Source organism: Orussus abietinus, unplaced genomic scaffold (assembly GCF_000612105.2).
Source record: "Orussus abietinus isolate OABI.00-Male unplaced genomic scaffold, Oabi_2.0 scaffold10, whole genome shotgun sequence".
NCBI lineage: Eukaryota > Metazoa > Arthropoda > Insecta > Hymenoptera > Orussidae > Orussus > Orussus abietinus.
The window spans coordinates 2,007,519-2,030,221 of NW_019396009.1; the positions used below are offsets into that span (position 1 = coordinate 2,007,519).

The window sequence follows — 22,703 nt, forward strand, 5'->3', positions numbered from 1 at the left end:
AGTCCTGAGAGAATACCGTGTCGGACCATATCTAATCCCCGACTTTTGTTCAAGGTAGTCAGAGATGAAGAAAAATAGAAATAAAGCCGTCCTCCATTTTCCTCCCACGAAGAGAATTGATATTAAAACTCTGAGTGGTTATAAGATGGGCTAATGAAATAATTGAGGAAATAAAGGAGATGAAGGGGGAAGGAATTATGGGATTAATACTCGCAATGACCGAGGAGATGGACTTTTTAATGGCCGACATATCCGGATCCATATCTCGGCCGTGCATGACCGTACGATTCCACCGATGCCAGGAAGTCCGATCGAAGCTGCATGTGCAGTCGTCAAAGTCCTCAAACTCGTCATTAAATATTAATGGCAAGGTGTAGCAAAGTTCTCCGACGCTAATCGAACGTTGCACGGAGTTTAATCGAGTTAGGTATCGGGGCCCATCTTTAGGACCGAATCCAATTATAATCTAGCGAGTCGAATACCCTCGCGACCATTTCCACGACTGGAGGCATAATTTATTTCGCCGCTCAATTAGAGGGGAATATTTTCCTCGTCTCCCCTCTCGCCGGAAGAGTCTGGAATTCCGTGATCGGGAAAAGTCCTCGAGGAGTCGATATTTTGTCGCTAAGTCGATGCACCCCTCGGGGGATAATCGAAGGGAAAAGGCACCCCTAGGAACAAGCAGGCCGAAGAAAAGGGTTAAAGGAGCTGTCAGTCGGGAAAACGAGCCGTAGTGAAAATCCAGTGAGCTTTAACGGGAGACCCACCCCCAGATATACGTGTATACGTACATAATACGTATACATACGTATATATACGTATACACGTCGGGCTGGCTCCGGGATAGTAAACGAAGGGTCGGACGCAGTTCGGCAGGGACAGGAATCGAAACCTATCTTTACGTTCGAGTGAATTTAAAACGGCCGACTGATCGAGGAGAGAGCCCCCGGGAGAACGGAAAGGGGTGGATACTTTATGTCGGCGGAAGTCTCGAGTCCGCGGGCGCAAAAAGGCGGCCCCGAGTTAACGGGTGGTAACTAGTATTTCTGCATACGACGCACTCTCTCCCCGAGGCGGTCCTTGATTTACTTTTGGCCGGAAAATATTAGAAAATTTACGGTCCCGCTGCCATACGGATGGTCCCCCGCGGTGGCGCCCTCCCCGCCCCGTCGTCCCTTTTTATCTCTCTCCTTTTCGGCTGACTCGACTAAAACGAGTTCGCAATTACTCCCCCGGGATCGTTACACCCTGGAAAACAATCCCGCGGCCTGTTCTACGTAAATACACCTGCGTAAATTTACTTCCCTCTCCCCCGGAACTCCGGAGGAACGTTCCCCACCCCTAGCAAAGAACACCCTCTCACCTCCCCAATTCCGTGGATAACTAGATTATTTCCGAGCTTTATTATGAATTTACCCCCGGCATCGCGTTGGAAAAATTCAAGGTCCGCGGGGGGTCGCGTTTTGGTCTTTTTCAAGGCCAGGCCACTCCTCCTCGGCGTTGCATCCCTTATAGATACTCGACTAACGAAGCCACCCTCGTAGAATCCTGGGCATAGCTCGGCATTAAGCGATCCCGGAAGTACGGGGGAATTTTTTCCTGCGAAAGCGGAAGGAGCTTTAAATTCCACCTTGGAAGACCGGAACCTCTCGCGGACGTCATCCGGCTAGGAAGAGTAAACGACAATAATGAGAATAACTTCTTATCGTAATCGCATTACAGTTTCTCATTTACAGGCAACAATGCGCCCGAGGGGCGGGCCCAGTCCGTCAGGAATGGAAGTATCGCGAAAGAAATAATGAAGATATCAGGGGAAGAAAGGAGGCGCGACTCGAGGGCTCCGGCAAACACGGGCACAAAAGCCACCCTTTTCAGGGGACGATATGTGCGTGTCCCACCTCTCGCACCCCACGCATAGACGCGTTCTTGTATCCTCCCTCTTAGCGTCGCACTTTGCCCCCTGGAAAATGTAGAGCTTTTGGGAGCCGATGAATCGCCGCGAGCTTTAAACGAACTCGCACTTATTTTATTCGGAATTTTATTCGGTAGTTCTTAGGAAAATAATACAAAGCCTCGACGTGCCTTCCACTGCAGTAATGCGGAGCATTTCAGATGGTCCAGCTTCCGGCCATCGATCATTTCCGGTTAGGCCGCAGTGACAATCCCGCAGATGAAACCAGAGCTTGCAGAGCTCAGAGGCCGATCGGTTACGTACGTTAGGCTGGCCTAGGATAACGCCGCGTGTTATTGGTTCATGAATAAGCTAATGGGGACATCGCATACGGAATGGGTAATTCGTTTTAACAGGGACCAATACGTCAGGATTACCTTAACACGGTTTAAATGAGATTTCAGGCTCAGACTTGGCGAACGTGACGCGTGCCCGTCGTATCCTTGGTCCAGCTGAGGAGGAACTTTCCTCGGTAAAAATTATACATTTTCAGAATACAGATATTAAAGGATACGGTTTTGGGTTGGGCAGGGTTACGAGCGTCTATGGGGGTTCCGTTGAAATTTTATTTTTATTTTTCTTCGTCTTTTTTTTCTTTTTATCAGGGCACGGATAGGTGTCCGAAGGATAAAGTCCTACCGAGGTCGGATCTGGTCGTCCTCTCATTCAATGTTCCGAGATCGTTTCTGCACGGGATAACCTCCCCACGTGCCACCCGAAAGTCGTCCGGCCCGTCAGGCGAAGAAAATGGGAAATCGTTAAATCCTCTGCGGTACATCCCCTTGTGCTCCTCCCTGGGGCGGCTGTAAACCGGAGAACCGCCGCGGCCATGTTTTACCGTGTTATCCACGCTCGTATTAGCAGGCAATGCATGGACCAGCTCGGGATGTCCATTCTAATGCAAAACAGAAGGTGCTACCCCGGCTCGATCTAGTTCGCACTCGATATCAATTTTTTCCTCGGGGCCATTTTTCACCCCCGGGAGCTCACTCATTCTACAGCCGGCGATATAAGAGTCCGGGATTCGCCAGTTTCCTCGCCGAGGCAACCTCCCGCGTTTCCAGAGGTCTCATTGTTCCGGGGAATTATTTCCTCGCTGCTAATAAAATTGAGGAAAATTCCGGGAAATTTAATCCCGTACTCCGGGAATCCCCTAGGAGTAAATTCGGCACTGGCGTTCGGTACCTCTCTTCTCCCTCCCGGAATTTTCGCGACACTCTTTCGAAATGGCACAGCCAGGGCAGACGCGTTTGCAAATGGCACCGTAAATGTATCGATTAATGTCAGTTTCTGCCCCCTGGGACGCGGCAAACGAAGATGTTGCGTGTCTTCGCTTCATTCTCGAGGAATACCGCGTTCTCCAGGCCTGCTCTTTAAATGGCTCCGAAATGGCCACGCCGATGGACGAGCCAAAAACCATCAATTATTCCAACCTCTCCCATGTGCGTTAAACAAGCCTAAATGCCTTTTCGTGCCTCCCGAAATAAGACGGTGACGTGCATGAGCATCCGGTAGTAAGTACCAATCGGCTGGCTCCATATTTTATAGGGAAATTGATTCGACGCAGCGAAATACCACGTCGACCTCGTACAAGTCACGCCCTCTTGGCAAATGAAACGTAATAGTTCTTTCCCAGCCACTCCTTCTTAATATTAAACAGCGCGATGCATGCGATTGCATGTACGCGAAGACCTGCGTGTTCGCCCTTAATTGCTTATTATAATTTCAGCTCGATATGAAGTCATACACCTGACTATGCCGGGTTTTACCTGAACCCGATTCGCTCCTCTTTTTTTCCTTTACTCTTCGGGGTAATCCTGGTACTCTTGAAATTTTGGAGATTTTTAACGCGAAAATCGGAGCAAGTATCTACTCGTTGGTAATGTCACTTTGCGCGATTACAGGGGCTCCTCTATTTTTAATGCCGGCTCCCGTCAGATGCATTTATTTACCACGGATACGTGCTCTGCCTAGGACAACCCGAAACCGAGTTTGGAACTGATTTGCCAATTGTCCAGAATAATTTCTGGACACTGGCCAAGCGGTTCCGTCATACCTTTCAATCGGAATAGATTTGGGCTTGACACTATCGACCGACTTCGAGGCTCGAGCCAAAAAAATATATATATAAATATAAATATATATAAACAAAAATATATATATAAATATATATAAAGGTATCTAAGTAGGGGAAAGAGGGACTATTTCGGGGAGGACCTTTTTCCCCTTTCTTTCGCGGGTGGCGTTGTTTCGATCTCTCGGTCGTACTTTCTCGTTTCCGAGCCAATTTATTCCCGGCAGGAGTCTATAATTCATGAGTGATTTATCGGACCGATCGCTCGACGGACATTAATTCGGTCTGAGTTTTGTCTGTCAGTCATCCTCCGTTTCAAAGGAATCGACATCCAGGACGGCCCGGTCGTACCCGGAAAGGATCCGGAAGTGGGATTTTCTTTTTGCGAAGTCAGTTTCACTCCACCCGACATATCTCCCGGTAATCAAATTAAAAATGATGTTAACGCCAATTCTAGAAACCCATAAGTCAGCTCCACTTTTCATTTCTTTTCGGTTAATAGCGGATACAAATCGACGGAGCGGTGGAATTATTTCCGGTTAAGTCCAAAAGTACTTGAATATTTTCCTCATTAATCCCTGGTGTCGGTTGAGTACTGCACTTCCCTTCTAAGGTATGTCGGGTGTAAAAAAGCTTCGGGTACGGAGGTAACATGTTTCTTCCCCGGAGTAGTTCTTCCAGGAAACCGTTCCCGGAATTGCGTGTTTTCTCCCTGGCGCAGGTAAATGCATATATTCGATCCTGCGCCCTCGCAGGAGCCATTGACCAGGAGTAAAAAATACTACCGACTAAATTCACCCTTTCGTAACATAAACAAATAAGTGTGCCGACGGAGGGCCAGGAAAAGCCGGCGTTCCTGGAAAGTGCGCAGGCGCCAGGATGAACCACACTCTAGGATGATCAATATAGGAGTGCTGTAAGGATATACGAATACAACTCTTCCAGAAAATTGTGCGGCACAAGTTCCCCCCTCCTTCGTAGAATTGACCCTGCCGAGCCATGTTTGCGAGTCGACGTTTCGCCGATATACATTTATTTCGGAGGAGCGCGGAAAAACATTTCCCGAAGCTCCGGTGATATTCGCACGGCTCGACGTGGGTCCTGGAGCCTGGAGCTTTCGTGATTAATTGCAGATGTGCGATCTCGTTTCGCAAACGGTGTAAACCATCCCTGGCTCCGGTGTATATCAGGCCAGGGGCTAATTAAATTACGATATGCCAGTAGACCGGAATTTTGGGTGATAACCGAATAACTTATGCTTCGTTACTCGTGTGCTTTGGCATCTTCTTCCAAGTATTTCCCTTTGCAAGGACAGGACGACACCGCTCTGGTTTCCTTTTGATGCCGAAGAGAGTCTTCTGTCAGTGAAAGACTTCCTTCCGTCCAAGAGGCGGTACCAAGTATCACAATGTGCGGCATATCGTCAGCTGGTTCCCCGCAAACTTTTGTCTGCTATAGATTTATAATTAATTCCAGGTCGTTATCGCTTTGCTTTCAAATAAGAGATTAAGGGTTCCTGGTTGTCTCGCTCGGCTAGTTTTATTCGATTTTAAATACTCCTCGGCAATACGCTCGGGTCAATTTCCGCCCACCTGCGTGACTCCTGCGCGGTGCATTTATGGCGTTATTATCAGCCAATTAATTGGCGCATTCCCGAAATTATTAATAACGTTTCAGGACACCCGTTTAAATAATACTCGGGGCCCGGCGAATTCGGGGAGGTTTCGCGCGCGCGCGCGCGTCGATAAATTATTTATTAATTGCCCGAAGGTATCGCTCATCGCGCCGAGTTTCCATGGAAAAGTTGGACGCGCGCACCGGCGAGTCGGAAATTCACAGGCGTGTCCGTCGTCCTGATAAATCTACCGTTTCCGACATTTGCTCCCGATTCGCCAAATCTAAAATAGCCGCCTTGGTTCCTGCGGTCTGGACGAATCTGGTTAAAAAAGACTCTATCCACCCTCTACCATCGCGACTAATGCGTCGCTACCCCTCTTCTGTCTTCCTATCAATAATCAAACCCTCGATTTTTATTTCCAATTCCTAGATAATTTCCACGGGGAATACCATTCAAGGTTAGCTGCACTTTGTCAGCGATGAAACTTACAATTTCTATTCCTTGTATTTACGCTCATAATTTCCGGGGATCGCGAAACGGAAGGCCTCCTTGGAGTCGGTTTTCCGTGGGGTGGCATCTCTCGAAGAAGGCGAATCTCGTATCGAAATCCTTGAGCGGCACAAGTAGCCGCACGGGGGTTGAGTTCAAAGAGACCCCGCACCGAGGGTAGCGCAATTGCGGCTCGAACAACGACTCCCAAATGGTACATGTAAAGCCCCCGCACAACCACCCCCATACGCAACCGGATGTATCGTAAATACACGCCATGCTAATTATCTCGTTCAACTCGGCCCCCGACATTACTCGCACGCGGAATTACTAATTCGCCATATCAATGTACCGCGGCAAGTTTTGAAATTGCAATCACTCCTTACCAATCCCGCTGGCACGTTAGTGCCGCTCGTGGATTATGCATTCGACGGCGCAACCGCAACCTCGGTTGCTCTGCAATGCAAACATCGGTGAACGCGACAGTCGGGCCGGGAATAAAAGCGACAAGTCCACTCTTAAGGGTGCGCGATGCAATTCCTGCGGGGCCGAGGTGTAAAAATTGGCCGCGAGATCGGAGAAATTTCCTTGAGCCGCTTTAAGGGGGACGCAAAACTGGCACCCGGAAGATCAATCGTCCGTGAAACTTTTCTACAAGCCGGGTGTACCGAACCATTTCATTTCAAGCTTCACAATGTGAATATAGAAGCTATAACGAAGGTCCTGACACCCATGAAATTTCACTTGGAAAAAAAAAGATGTAAGTGTCTAGAAACAAATTTTTTTAAAATTGAAATCTCGTGGGTGTTAGGACCTCCCTCATAGCCTCCATATTCACATTGTAAGGTTTGAAACGATTCGGGAAAGCCTTTAATTCCAGGAAGCCTTCGGGAATTTTTTGGAACTCCTTGAAGACGTCGTCGAAGAGTCTCGAGTCCTCTTCGGTCGATCCGAAGATGGGTAGGGGTCGTGAATTTTTGTTTTACCCCAGGTGAGGAGGGTTCGAGACGGCGCCATTAGGTTTTTTTGGGTCTCTTCATCCTGAACTCTGACACAGGCAAGGGGCGACGGTTTATGCAGAGTAACTACCCTAGGTCAGGGGTTATTGACGTTTTATTAAGCCCGCCGAAAGCCGCGGAGAAGGCCCCGCGACGACGAATCGTACAAGCTCCTTTCTGATGCTTTTAACGTTTTATTACGCCGGCTACTCGAAACTAAGCCCTCTTTCGGCTTTAGTGACACGTTATTGATCTTCGGCTTTCCACGGCATTGTCTTGCCCCTGAAAGTGCCCAACCTCCCCTCGGCGCCTCGGATGCTCGCCTTTTGTCAAGACTTCCCGACGTCTGCTACAGGGAATAACCTCGCGGAGTTTTCCCGCGGAAAACGACGCGGAGTATCGATAAATAATTTATAAGTCACGGCATCCGATTCCACTTCCTCCCGGCATATCGTCTGTTTTCATGGTCTCCTAGAAATAGTTATTTCCGCGGCCCCGGATAATTCCCTTCCCGGGCACGGTCGAAGAAACCATCCCCTTAAGCTTCCCTGGTTTAATTCTTTGATTTAAAAAATTCCCACTTACTCCTAAGAAATTTATGGTTTTTTGCGACTAGTAATACATTTCTCGGCCATTTAATTCGCCCCCCTTGTTGGGCTGCATCCGTTGCAGAGTCGATATCTCTCTCTCTCCCGAGGTTTCCAGGTTTTCCGAGTTTGGTGTAGGTCACCGGGTGATCGTCGTCGTAACTACCTGATTTCTATCTTCATTTGGCTAACGAGTTTCCTCACAATAATTAGTGGATGGAGCGTATCTGGCAACGCGACCACCGAGCATATAACTTCCATGCTTCGAATCGGAAATGACGGTACCGTCGATTCGGGGAAACCGTGGAGAAATTTTCCGAGCGCCAAACCGAATTTTCCGACCGCCTTGAAAGTGCTCCCCAAAACCAGGACAGTCCTCGGATAATTTCCACCGGACCATCTCCTTCGACCCGTTTTTCCTCTTCGTCGAAGATCCGAAACTTCGCTCTGGGGGAATTTTTGAAAAGTGTTATTACCCATCGCGGTACCCGAGACAAGGAAACGTAATGGCGCGCAGCGAACCCTTCGTAATTCACAATCACCGGGGATATAAATTAATCGGGGATTGTCTCGAATCGAGGGGAAGATCTCGTAGACTCGACCGTGGACTCGATTATGATTAACGCTAATTAATTCTCAAGGACCTCGCGAAAAGGAGGGCGCGACTTCGGCAGAGGTGTTGCCCTCGAGATGAGGAAGGCACGTCTTGTCGGACAAGTTCCCGAGTCGTGTCAAACAGGGCGAGTACTTAGTACGGGTGGAATCGATAAAGCAAACTGCTCGATATCGGCCAACGAGTCGGCGGTTTCCAGTTAAATAGTTGTCTCAAGAAGCGCATCCACCGGGGGCAACTAAACGGGCTTTCCTGGAGGGAAACACAACGGAGGAACAACCCGGGGAACGAGGACCATATATCAAGTGGCGTGCAGTCTTGGTGCTGGTGTTAACTGTTAAGTAAGCTTCCCAAGGGATGGCTGGTCCCGGGTAAAAGGGTGGTGGCCACCTCCAGGTGGAGAGCGCCATGGACGTCTCGGCTCGGAAACGTTTAACTTACCCCCGTGAAAGGCATCTCCTGATTAATTCTCAGAGACCGCGGAATTAATTAACCCCCGAGTAAGTTTTCCGACCTCCCTCCGGATAACTTTAATTATTATTTACTAATAATTATGAGGGATTTTATTTCATCCCCCACCGAGGTGGAACTCGCCTCCCGGAGGTCCCTGGAACTCGGCCCAGCGTTGGCCGAACCGAAGCGACGCGACTAAGATGATATTAATATTTTATGCCATGTTAATCCTTACCAAACTTATCGTCAATTCTGTTAAAGGTGCCGTGGGGTTTGTTGACTGGCTTTTCAGAACGGCCCCGCTTCCGTGACTTATTTAATGAGAAAATTACGAGCCATTGGGGAGGGCAAGGGTAACAACGCGCCACTCGATGCGTACGTGTACCCCCTTTCTTTTTCTCTCTCTTTGCATTATGTAAACGCGTAAAACTGTGAAATTGCCAGCACGCCGCGTTCGCTTTGATCGTTGTTTAAATTGTACAAAATATGGGCCGGAGGTAATGAAATTAAAAAGCAACACTCTAGATACTAAATCCCCCGGCACAAAGCACCCGCCCGCCGACTTTCATGAAATTAACGACCCTGAAACTTCGTTCGAGATCCGTAATACAAACTGCAAACGATCGTTCATAATTAATATTGTCCCGCTTCGGCACTGCGAAACTTTCGAATGGGCATAAAGGAGGTTCGGATGTTCTTGTTAACGTCTACATTAGGTGGAACAACATCCGTCTGGGCGGACCGTTTAATGAAATATCACGAGCCATTACGTGCCATTATACAGTTTACAATAAATTATGCCACCGATGCGACCCGATTGTCCGCGAAATTATAAATCAGCCGAGCCGACTGCACTCGAATGCACGAGAAATTAAAATTGCAAGACAGATGCACCGTCGAAATTTGTACCCTGCTTCTTTTAGCTTGCTTCTTCATTTTCGAAAGTTGCCTAATGTACCCGGAAATCAGTAAATAACAATTAATAGTCAAGAGTGGAAATCAATGCAAAAGTGCAGTGAACGAGAATGTCCCATTTTCCGGTCTTTAATCGCGGCTCCATTCTAAACCAGGCTCCAACAAACCGTTTCCGTGTTCAGAAATTCTGTTTATACCGAGTAAACACCGTGAAACATCGAAATGAACCGCGTAATCCGCGAATCCCACTCGGCTGCGATTTTCATAATTTTTCGGATAATATTTCGAAAAAGGGACGCCCTTGAAACGAATACTTGACAGTAATCGAAATCTTTTTACCCGACGATCTGAATATTATTTACCGTTCCATCGTTTTTTCCCGTCTTTTGAAGAAGTGGAGAACTGTCAACAAGAAAGGAGACAAAGAGGCGGAAAAGCATCGGATTAGGCGAGTGGCGAAATAATGGAAACGAATGTGTAAAATATTCTATCGACCCGAAGGGTGGTGGGGGTGGCTGGTGGCCATGGGTTTTATTAAATTGGGATAGAACGTATGAATATGCATACGGGGAAATTGCCAACGAAATCGAGAGTACGAATGCGTATCCCCGATTTCATTTTAATTTCTGGCTAAATATCCGGGAGATAGAGGTGCGCCGCGATGACTGGTCAATGTACGGACAGAGGCTGCCATTAATCAAAAGCCCGCCGGAAAAGGCACCCTCGATTGTCCGAGCGGCATTTTATAAAGAGGACTTCCTCGCAACAAGGAGGAATAAAATTCCCGAAAATGAATTGCGCATTTACCGGAGTGTCCTGGGTAATCATCCCTAACTCGGGCTGCTGGGTTTGGGATTTTGGGTCGAGATGACTCCGGAGTAAACCAGGCTCGAGCCATTATCCCAACATATTCTGGCGGACATACGGCCCTCTATAGGCCTATGGCAAAGAGGATTTGTGCCGTTGTGCCGGACATCCGTAGATTTACGTTCAAAGGCCAGAGACGAGGCGATTAGCCATCCTCGACGAACGAGTGGAGGCGCCCGATAGCTCCTTAACGATACGTCCAGGGGGGAAATCTCCGAACCTGGAAGAAGGACCATCTGCTCCAGAAGGCGGGCATTAATCGAAGGACTTAATATAATCTTCCCGAGATTGCAGGATCGCGAAAAACGGCGAGGGCACCATTGTAGACTCTCCAGGGATTTTCCAGAAGAGGCCAGTTTCCTTCGGTCAGCCGGCCGTCATCGCGGGAAACGATTTTAATGCAAGCGCATTTAACGTAGCCCTGCCCATGGGGAGCGATACGAGTGGCCTGGTGCATCGTTGCACCCGGAAAAGAAAAAGACAGCTCCTGGTGGAAGCTGTCAGAGAGCGGAAAGTTCCTTTGTCTCGGGCAGACGTGGCTGCGCGGAATGGCCCGGCCAACCGGTGGACCCGGGGAGTGCCAGAGAAGGATCAGGGGAATGTTTAATTACAATGCAATTGGTGTTAATAATTACTTTAACGCAGCCGCGGTGTTCGCCGAGGTGTATCCAGTCATCAAATTGGATCGCCAACTACCGCACCCTTATTCCAGGGAGAAGTCGACTTAAAGCGCGCCCTCTGAACCGGCCCCAACAAAGAGCGGATTTTATTCCGCAGGTAATCCTTTAGAAATCCCCATTCCTTGCACTCGGAATTAATTCATTTTTGTCTTCAATGCGATGGGAATTTTAAATCTCTGAAATGATGTGGCTTCGGCTCGCGTTTGATCGCTCCATGGGTCGATTAACGCGCGCAACGTGTCGGCCGCGTAAAACGCAGGAATTTCCGCGCGGAATCCGCTGGCAGGCCGAATGAATGGAAATCTGTCCCCCCAAAGGGCGCCGGCTAATTCGGTGCCTTAGTTACAATCAGTTTATGGAGTGGTTGCCGTTTTACGGGCTCAAGCTGACGGCTCGGCCCGTAAGGGCTGACGATACGCGGTAATTCGCGGCCGCGCTTGCGGATTTCCGCGAGTAAAAGTTTACGCCGCGATCATAACCGCGGGGCCGCCTCGTGAGATTATCGCGGCCTCGTTACAATCCGCTTACAAGATCGCCCGCGATCCGCGGAATTAACGGGGAAACGAGATCGCCAACTCGGGGGTGGCTATTCCTCTCCTCGGCATTTACAGGGATGCTGGGATGGACCTAGTAAACCGTTCGCGATGGACTATTATCTGATTTCTGTGGTTCCGGTAAACCGAGTAATACCCGCTATTCCGAATTCTTCACCTTCGTTCGTTAATGAAAAAATTCATACGCGGTAGGATTTCCGTAGGAACTCATTAAATCTCTCGTTAATTCATCCCTCGTAGAGATCGGCAGAGAAACAAATGAATAACGATTCCATTTGTTTTACGCGTTGAATATCGGCTTATGGGCCTTAAAATTGTGACGTTTCCGTAATTTTGGCTCGCAATTTCCAGCTGATTTCCACGTATTAAAATTAAAATACAATTATGTCATTAAAATTAATGATTTTCTGAGTGAATAACCCCTCCATATGGGATATGCAACGGTGGTACTAGTTGGCGATAGTCGACCGTGTATTAAAAGTACCGATAGATTCCGTAATCACGAAATCCCATAATAGTGGGTGGCGGTGCATATCTGCATCGGTGGCACATAATCCATAATTCGTTCGACCAAACTCCCCTAGTGTACCGAACGGACCGATACGTCCGATCACGGAGGGAGGCAATTCTCCCCAGCTTGTCAAACGACAAAGTATGACCGACTCTGTAATTCTTCAATGCTTCGACCGCCTTTCGTCGCAAACCGAGCCGTTGCTTTGTACGTTTCATGCCGGGTTCCCTCGGTGTATAGTCCTCGCTTCGTTCACCTAACGGGGGAACCAATCCCGTCATTCGATGAATTTGCGAAATTGCAAATCGCGTAATTGGTATATATTGCGAGTCGCGTAATTGGCATATTGGGGGCGCACTTGCTCGCGGGGACATACCGCCAAGGTAGCCGGATTAAGTCGTTGTTTAATGCACGCACAGGGCTCGATAATTTCGATCGGATTCCATTTTCCGTTGTTCCACAGTAATCGATGTATTGGCGGAATTAATTGGCCCGGTATCACGAGGACGCGTTAATTCACGGTAAAAATGATCGTCTTCTTGACAATTGCCGAGTTCCTGCTTGGACCATCACTCTTTGCAGCGGTTATGAAGGGCCACGTGGAAAACTGAAATAAATCGCTATCCATTGGGCTCATTTTTCTTCCCTGGACACGCGGGTGTTAACTTTGTCAAGCTTTAAACTCGGGTTCCCAAGTCAGGGGGCGAACGAACGCCGGAAACTCGAGGCGTCTCCGGTGTGGATTTTTCCGAATTTGTTTCCCCTTCCCTTTCCTTTTTTATGCCGGATGTAAAGCGTAATTCCGCTCGAAATTTCCGGCCCGAGTCGCGCGGTTCTCCTTTTTTGCCCGGCGGTCGGATAAATTTCTTGCTTCCCCGGGAGTAAAATCTTCTGATAGGGGGTGGTTCGAGTACCATGGCGTACTTACGTCGAGTATCGACGTCGTACCGAGGTCAGGGAGATTGAAGTTCGTTACATGCTCCCGAGATCGGCGGTACTTTATGGAGATCCCTTACATCCGAGCGGCATTGCCCCCAGGTGGGGTAAATACGTCGATTCTTGCCGGCGAATCTCGGGGAAACCTCCCCAAAGAAATACGGACTCCCCTTATCCGGGCCAAGAAATTTTTCAGACTTCCCCTCTGCCTCCGAAAACCCGGAACAAGGCGCGCATCAATCCGCCGGACTTCGGGTATGAATAGTTAAGCATGGATGCACCTCTTCTCCGCGGCTATTTTGTGGTAACACCCTGAATAAGGAAACCCTCGGCACTTGCAGGGGAAGCATCTGCGCGTCTCTAGAAATCGACGGAATTTCGCGGAAAACTGAGATTTTGCCCGTTTCCCTTAGAATGCAGAATTCCACTTCAAGCTGGAGTCATTGTTGCCTCCGATGTCCGTTACCTGGTGAACTCCCACGCTGGAAAATTTGCCCGCACTGCCAGTGAGAGAGCAATTAACTTCGGTCTGCAAATTGACATCATTGTTTTAGAGTGCGTTTCAACGATTGAAAACCCTCTTCAGTTTTACCGTCACATTTCACCTGCATCGTTCGATTTATTTAATTGAGTACCAGAAAGAGCGACCTCGTCCACGGGGCCCGGATTTGAAATGGGTCGATTGGAAGTTTAAAAAATCCAGACCGTCCATTAAACTCGTCCCTCCGGAAACGGGAAAGAGACGAAATAATGCAGCGACGCATGGAATAACGCGAAATGATATTAAAAATGGAACAGCGCCCAGCCTACGTCTTGTAAATTTTAATTAAATAGCGGTTAGTAAATTATAAATTTAACGCCCCATGACGCGAAATTACGGTCTGACAGAAGCTTGGCGTTACTACTTACGCGCAGCTTTTAGTCTTCGGTTTAAGTAGTACGAGTGAAGGAAGTGAATCGGGAAACATCGATCAGCCAAACCGCCCCTGTTGCACAACGCGTCTGCATATTAATTCCCCACGTACTTGTACATTATTTTCGCTGTTCCGGGTTATTACACTGAACGAGCAGATTAATACCTTTGAATTTAATGAGTTTTTACGAATCGCGGGCGAGCGCAGAAATTAATAATCCACGATATTCATTGAAGAGCACGAGGTCGTAGGGTTTAAAATGGCGGCCATGAATAATTGTAGGCCTCGCGCGTTCGATGAATAATATTGGAATGTACGCATTAGCTAAACGCTTCGGTATTAAGCTCGTCTTTACATAGACCCCCGTCTGTCCTGTTGCATATCCATTATGAGCACCTCTATGGCGTGTTTACCTAATTGTAGCAATAGCGTGTTCATCGCTACAGATATCGCACTCGTGGATATCGCTCGTTCATTAGTTAGAAGAACACCTACGGCCAGCAGGCTGGGACTTGAAATGAGTGGCCAATTTCGACGATTATTTATTCGTAATGAAAATGCATGGCCCTCTGCCGAGTAATAGGGTAATCGGGCATATCCTCGTTTATGCAGCCACGTGTGCCGGGCTCGTATTCGCATTTCATCCCCATCGGGCCCTCCTGCATACGTGAAATCCTGTAACCATCGATTCGGAACTTCGAGGAATTATGTATTGTTGCTTTCGAAAATATCAAAAGTCCACCGAGCCCACGGAAATATGGGCCAATTGATAATGGGCCCGCCGTTGGCGATTGCTTCATCATCGATTAACGGCTTACTTTAACGCAGAGGCGATTGCTCGATCTCGTATAACACTTTTATATGGGAACCGTCGAGAGTGAAATATGGAAAAAATTATGGTTCCTTCTCATGGCTTAATATTTTTTTTTATTATCAAGGCAGTAAAGGCGTATATTCTATCTGAGGTTTTCTACTCGATAACTAAAGTCCAGCTTGAGCCGCGACGACCTGGAGTGCATTCGGAAAGGTATCCGTGCAGTTTATAGAGATTATATTCCACACAAAAATCTGATAACTCTGAGTCATTTGATACGGGGGGTCGAATGACGTTATATCGCCACGGGAAGAGTCACCGCGCGTGCGCAAGGACGCGGATGAGAAATCTTTGTCGAACGTTCAGCAATGAGTACAGTTCATGACTGCTCGAGGTCTCCCCCCTGGCCCTTGCGTCAACGTTATTAATATCAAGTACCGCGTTATGTTTCAACATTAGAAAGGGGATCGTATAGCAATTAGTATAACTACCATCCCGAGGCGGAATTCGAGGAACATCCCCTACCGGTCGATCCTACGTGTCTTCTGACGCAGCTTGAAAGTTTACCAAGCAACCAGAAACTGCACTTGCACCCTAACATGCCTCGACTCTAAGTGTACATACTTTCGTTAAAACCCAAATAATTGATTGTCAATTATCCTATTTTAAACGCACCTCGCGTAAACGTGTGTCACGTGCAAATCGTAGTATCGAAAGGAGCTCCAGCAAGATTGCACCCTAAAGCGCAGTGTGCCTCCAGGAAATGGCGGGAAGTCATTGCGATTAATGGGACCCCTCGAGAAAATCGGTCCCCGATTTTTCCTGTCTCTTGCCGAAGCCGGCGAACGATTGTTCGATCGTTTCTAAGCCAAAGCGTATATCGGACGCAGACGTCCACGAGGAATTTATCAAAAGGAATGCCGGGGAGATTGAAAATCCCCAGAGCGTGTACACCGCGAGAGGAAATATAGGCCGTCCTTTAATCTTTCACTGACCCCGCAGTTCCCCGAGTAGCCAAACACGAGTGGCTAATTAGCGCTACTTACGGCTAATTTCAAAGTTATCGATCATCGATCGGCATTGCTCTCGGCTCTCTGAAACATCAGCCATGTTGGCTCATCTTAAGGGCGCCTAACGCGATGGACATACGAGACCCAAGATCAAAGACGCCGTCAAACCGACCGGAAATGGCACATTTCGTGCGAACTGAGAGCCTGGCAGAATTGACCCCATATGCGAATAGTGCGACCGAAATTAATTCCGCCTAATACCACCATAAATCCTCCCGAATTGGTTCCGCAATTTGAGGTGAAAGAGGGTGACGGAGGTTGCGGGGGTGTCGTCATCGGGGTTGAAAATATCTGAAAAAATAAATGGTACGAATACCCGGCTAAATCGGGGCGTTTAATAATGGCCCCGCGGTAACGAGCGAAGAGGTCCTATCAACCGGTGGAGGTTTTACCGGGTTTCCTGGGAAATTCGCCCCCTAGATTTTCCTCGGTTTCCAGGCCGCGATATCGAGTTCCCTTGACCGTAGATTATTATTTAACTTGCACTGCTTGCACTTAAGCCGATGCACGGGACGAGAGGCCGGATTAAAATGATCCCATTAAATTGATATAAAGTGTGGAGACCCTTTAGGCGATTAAAGGCACTTGCCCCGAGTTTAAAACTGCATCGTCAGTGATCCTTAATACTGCGTAACAAGATAATTAATAAGGTAACGAAGGGGAGGGAAAATTTCACCGCGCCGCCTCCTGCTTCGTTAGACACTTTCCGGAAATCGAGGGAAGTTTTTCCCACGGTAAACATAAAACGCCACTCGGGAGTCCCGAGAATATACGCTCGTGGATAACGAGACCGAAGATGGTCGATTTCCACGAGGGATTCTCCAAACGCACGATGCGTTGAGGGGTGCGGATTTATTCCCGCGATTTTGCGCGAGCAGGGGAGGCTTCTTGTAGACGCACAGAAGCCTCTTAACATTCGGTTGCGACGCTGCGACGGCGTCTCGATAGTCGATGCTTTCAAGTTTATGGGGAGGCTGTTAAATTCCGCTACCCCGCTAATGCTCTCGTTACCTCCGAGCCGTATATCTCGGAGCGATGGCTGACAGCGGCTTCGTTTCCGCGGACGGGTCGTGTTTCTACTTCAAAAAATTGGAGCAAAAATTGGAGCAAAAATCGAATAAAAATTCGCGACACTCTATTGGTCTCGTGGTTCGACCATGGAATCCCTAGGTCGTCGTAGGGTTCTTATTCTAGTCCCTCTTCGAGTTCCTCTTCGAGTCCCTTTTCGGCTCCCTTTTCGGTAACCTTTACCCCTACTTTGTCAGGATTTCTAGCCAGCCTCCAAAGGCCGTCCACTATCCGCCGAAAAACAGAGAAATCGATCGCGCTAATCCGGGCTTCCAAGTGGCGAGTTATTTCGCTCGTGACAGGGGTCCTCCCAACCCTTGCTCCAGGCCGGCAGGATCACAGGGTGGGACTTAATTCGGGGTTATCCTTCCGGGTGAGCTGGCCGGGGCGGTGCCCGATCGCCTCCTCGATATTCGGCTCTTCCCCGTCAAAAGAGCCGCCAACCGCAGCCGAGATCGCAACAAATCGCCGGACGTGATTCCGAGGCTTTTGGAGGTTGCCGATCCTCGCCCCTCCGTGGAGGGTTCCATTGGGGACGGATCGACCGAGCGGAGGGATGCGCCACCCTGTGGCGGTTTCGAGGGTACCGAGGGTTCGCGGAGTACAGAGAGTATAGAGAGTACAGAGGTGGATCAGCCGCCCTACCTGGAACCGCCTAATGCGAACAAACAGCCCTGAATGGCGCCGAACAACCCCGAACAACCCCGAGCAACCCTGAACCACCTTGATGCGACCATGCTCACCTGACCCTACACCTTTTCGTGCATGTAACCTACCCTGACCAGCGCAATCCAAATCCTGTCAGGGTTCAGCGGCACCAAGGTTTGAGTGTTAATATCACATATGGGATTTTTCACCAAAGTTTCATATTCCTAGTCTATTATTGAGAAAATTCGAACTCAGGAATTCCCCCGGATGAGGCGAAAATTGAAAGGTGCTGAGTGCACTCCCGGTCTCTCCTCCGTTTAATATCGCCGGAAGACCCCGCCTAGTGCAAGCACACGTGACTTTCGTAGGACGCCCTGCGTTTTATTGCGCCTCCACTTTTCACCTGGGGATATGGATGTCACCTAGGCGATGCACGCAACGTTCGAGCCTCGGATTAGGCGGAGCGTTCGGTCTGTGTAAACGCGAGAGCCGTGGCATACGCCGTGTCTTTACCTGAGGCATGTTGTAAATATTGACGCAGGAACGTGCACGGGATACGTATCGCCGTTGACAGGTACCCCAGGAACCGAGGCACCTGCCTGCCCAATTATTCGGATCACCCCCTGCGTCCAACGTCAGGTGGTCGAATGCGAGGCCCCTGTTCAGGGTGGTTCTAGACTGATTTTCAGGGTGGTCTTCGGAGTGGTCTTCAAGATCTGGAACTTATATAACCAGGCGATATCAAAAGTCAGTGGAAAATCATCTCGAGCCGGCAATTTATTACGGTTTTCAGGGCGACTGGAGGCGTCCTCGAGGACTTTCGACTATCGGATCCAGAAATGTATTCACGTATTCCTTCCCAGCCGCCATAATTCCTGGGCACGCGGCCCCTCCGGCATTTGGCGAACGGGAACCGACGTCCTCCGCGACTTACGGATATAAATTAAACCGAAAACATCCCTCAGCCAAGTCCGACATCAAAAATAAGCCACTCTTGCTGCCTCATGCCCCGGCACCGCTTCGATATATTATCCGGCGTATAAATTCTGCAGCTTCTTCTGCAAGCTCCTCTTCTTGGCCCGGTCGAACAAGCCGCGTCTCCGCTCCTTGGCCGCAGGGTGGAGACGCGAAACCGCGGTCACGTATGCGCGCGTTCTTACGTGCGATGTAAATCTTGCACCTCCGTTCGTTGGCACCCACCCGGTGACCGGAAGAAGAAGGGACCACCTCCAAGACCCTCCGAAAGGCGATTTCGACCTTTCTCATAAATCATTTTAGAAAAATCAGAAGACGTTTCAAATCATTCCATCATCATCCCTGTAACGACTCCGATTCCGGCCGCGATTTCCGGAAATCCGCGACCGCGTGCTGGTCTACGTCGTGCAAGTATATACACCCGGGGTGCACGAGTCGCGCGCCATTTCACTTAGCCCGCCACCCTGACACCCCTTGGCAAATTTCCACAAGAGGCTACGGGGTGTCCTTTGTCTCGAAATAATTGTTTCCCCCGGAGTCGCCTCTCGCAGCTGGCAGGAAAACGCGACCTGGGCTGGTCTCGATGCAGACGTTCCATCGCGGCTAAAATGTCAGGAATCTTCCAGCAGGTTTCAGGACCCATCTCGATCCCGACCCCGCAGGAAGCCTCGCCATCCTCGTGGAATTCCTGGAGAACCGATCGCGAGTCCTGGGTCTACAAATTGGAACGCACCTCGCGCACTCCCCACGACCTGGCGTGTCCGCCTGGACGTACTCTTGGTATTAATTTCGATGAACGATAATTGCAAACCGAGCATTTATGGTGTACATGTGTCAGGATTTGCGTTATCGCGTCCGATGTTTCCTGGCCTCCCGAAACCCGCGGGATGAACGTCTGTGCGACGATAAAACGCTGTCGATTTTTCTGCCAGTGAAGTATGGCTAGGTGGCAGTGGGCGAAATGGGAATCCTATTGTGTCTTTTTCAGCAATTAATTAATTAATAATAATAAAAAAATAAAAATTATATTTTCGAGGGTGAACGTGCAATGATATATCAGCTGGGAATGTGGTAAAAACGCGACCCTCGACGTATCGCTAACCGTAGCTTGTTTGGGGGCGCAAGCGTGCGACATTTCTCTGCCGACTGAACAAACGGAATTACAGGAAGGATTCGTAATCCTACGTAAAAATACGCATAACCCGGTTTACCGAGGGGCGAGATACGTCCTGACGGTGCGCCTTCTCGCAAATAGTTTGTTTGCGCGCGGAGGCGCTCCAGAAGCGCCGAAGAATAAAGATAAGTTTTAGCCCGAATTAGCGGCGACTCGTTACTTTACGAGACGCTTGGTCAGGCGAATTAGTCCCGGCGTTTCCGGTGGATTTATTTAGTTAATCTCCCCCGGGGACGTGGGTGACAGTCCCGGGGACAAATATAGGCACTTTGTCTTGCGTATTAGCGACACTTTTGCGTCGCCCGGGCGAAATTCCCGAGCCGCCTTTCGTTTAATTTCCCACCCTAATTCCATCCGTATGAAAACCATTTCTCCATGAAAATATCTTAGATCTATGCCACTAGGACTCTCTCCATTTTTTCTGGCCCGTGTAATTACTTAGTTTTCGATAAAATGCCGAAATTCCAATTTCGACGCGATGGCGTCGTTCGGAGCGACCGGCGCGCAAGAAGATGGCGCCTTTCGTTGGAGTCGCCTCTTCGGGGAGTTCCGAACCTCCCAGCCGAACGAGATAACGGGCGAAAGAATTCATTTGGGTTTAATTGCAAGACGGCATTGCCAGCTAATTGCCTCAGCAGTAGCCGGGCTCGCGCGAGACGACACCGCAATTAGACCGGCGCGAATTGTTTGCTCCAATTTTCGCTTGTTAGTGGCCTAAACGTGGCCGCGCGGTTTTACAGCTGTTTCATTTAGCGGGATTCTTTCACCGATTCCGAAACGTTTGCCGCCACCACTCCACGGGGCGCGAAACATGCGTGACACTTAGCCAGGACGGGGTAACGATTTTCGATTGTTAAACCGAATTCGATAAAGTACCATCTCGACTGCCATCGTCTATCCAGCTCGTGTTCGAGGACGCGGTCAGTAAACTGCAGGCATGCCGGCTGTTATTTATCGCCGATGCATCTGAAACGTTAATTGTTTTTTTTTTTATTATAAATTGTTTTAAGCGCCGAGCCCAAGTAGCACCAAGAGGACCCAAGGATAGCTTTGGTGCGCCTTTAATGGCCGCCACTTTTTATTTCAGTAAATGCAATGAATATCTCTTCGACCAAACGATTTGCACCGAGTTAATTTACCCGTTGGCATTTTTGAAAAAATCCTGGGAGTCTGTCCTGGAACAAAAATGGTGAGGCTCAAGCTCACATCCCAGAAGACTGCAGCTGGACACCGCAAGTACCTACACGCGTAATGACGGAAGTCGCGGAACGAGATGGACGCTCCCGTAGGCGCGATAGCAGGTTGGAAAAATAACAGCAGAGACGGGGCTCGTAAATTCTTGCGAGAATCGCCTCGGGGAAAAATTTATGCGCGAATTCGGGGCTGGCGAGGTGGAGGCGCCGCAGCCGAGCACTTGGACGCTCGCTCGCGGCTCCGGGAGAATTTCCCGGATGGCCGGTTTAATTATAGAAAATGCCGCGGGACAATTCCCCGGGAGAGGAGAGGCTTCCGAAAAATCCCTGCCGACTTTTTGCGGGAACCCGCGACTGGGATTCGAGTTCCGACTCTGGGCCTCGCGAGCCGCCTCAGAGGAAGAGTCGGCGCCCTCGAAGGAACCTAATTACGTCCCAGAAATTCGGGTTCGAATTTTGAATTTCGAATTTTGGAGCGCGCCAACTTAGCCGCTCCTTCGATGCGTTGCAATTGGAACGACGTAGCTTCCAAAAAAGTCCCCGTAGACTTTTAGCGAAATTCTGCGACTCAAGCTCGACTAAGGGTCTTACGGAGTTGCCTAGCGGAGGAATCGTCGCCCTCAAAGAGACGTAATTACGTCCCAGACATTGGAGTTCGAATCTTGAATTTCGAATCTCGCCAAGTTGGCCATCGGCCGATAAATTTGAATCAGCATAATTAATTCCAGAAATTGGATCTCGAATTTCGGATATCGGAGCCCACCAACTTGACCACTTATTCGGTGCGTCGCAATTGGGACGACGAAGCTTCGAAAAAGAGCCTTGCTGACTTTTTTCGAAATTCCGCGACTGAAACTCCTCGACTCAGGGTCCTCCGGAGCTGCCTAGCGGGGGGTACTAATCGTCGCCCTCGAAGATATGTAATTACGTCCCAGAAATCGGATCTCGAATTTCGGATTTCGGGATTTCGGAGCGCGCCAAGTTGGCCGTTCCTTCGGCGGTCGATGCGCCGCAAATGGAACAGCCCCGGCGCTGCGCCGATTGGTCCTCTGCGAAACCTCCGGTTGATTAATGGACACCGAAAACCGAACACAGCGACGCGTCCGCGTCTTTGTGTCGGCCCTGACGGGCAACCACTTTGCCGAAGTTCGGCCCGTCTTCCGAGAGAATTCCTCGGAATGCCTCGTACATTACCCCGGCATTTCCGGGCGCGAAATCGGATCCGATGCCGGGCGGATTTCCGTCCCTCCACCGGCCGGAAGATCGAGCCAGCGTGGGCGCGAATTGGCCCCGAAAATCCGGCGCACCATTTTTCCAAATTTCCACTATACCCGTTGAGAAATCTCTCAAGATCCGCAACATTGTCCGGTGGTCTAGATCGCAGCGGAAGTCCTTGCCTCGTCGCCAGGACCCCTTCGGTGGTCCAAACACGATTTGCGAAACATCCGCGGTGACTTCTTTCGGCAAATCAGCCTTTTAAGCCCTTCAGCGTCGAGAGACGTGACCCTCACCACGGCATGATATAAAGATAATATAAGTGCCCCACATGAGACACTTAGAGGGAAGAGTAGAGGTCGGAAGAGGATGATGACTCTCTCCTG

At 49.4% G+C, this 22,703-nt stretch overlaps 1 protein-coding gene across 1 annotated transcript in view; it reads left to right on the forward strand.

Annotated features, from left to right (window-relative positions):
- Positions 1 to 22,703, forward strand: part of LOC105699788 (tyrosine-protein phosphatase 99A) — a 156,316-nt gene that overhangs the window by 73,409 nt on the left and 60,204 nt on the right. The window lies entirely within an intron of this gene.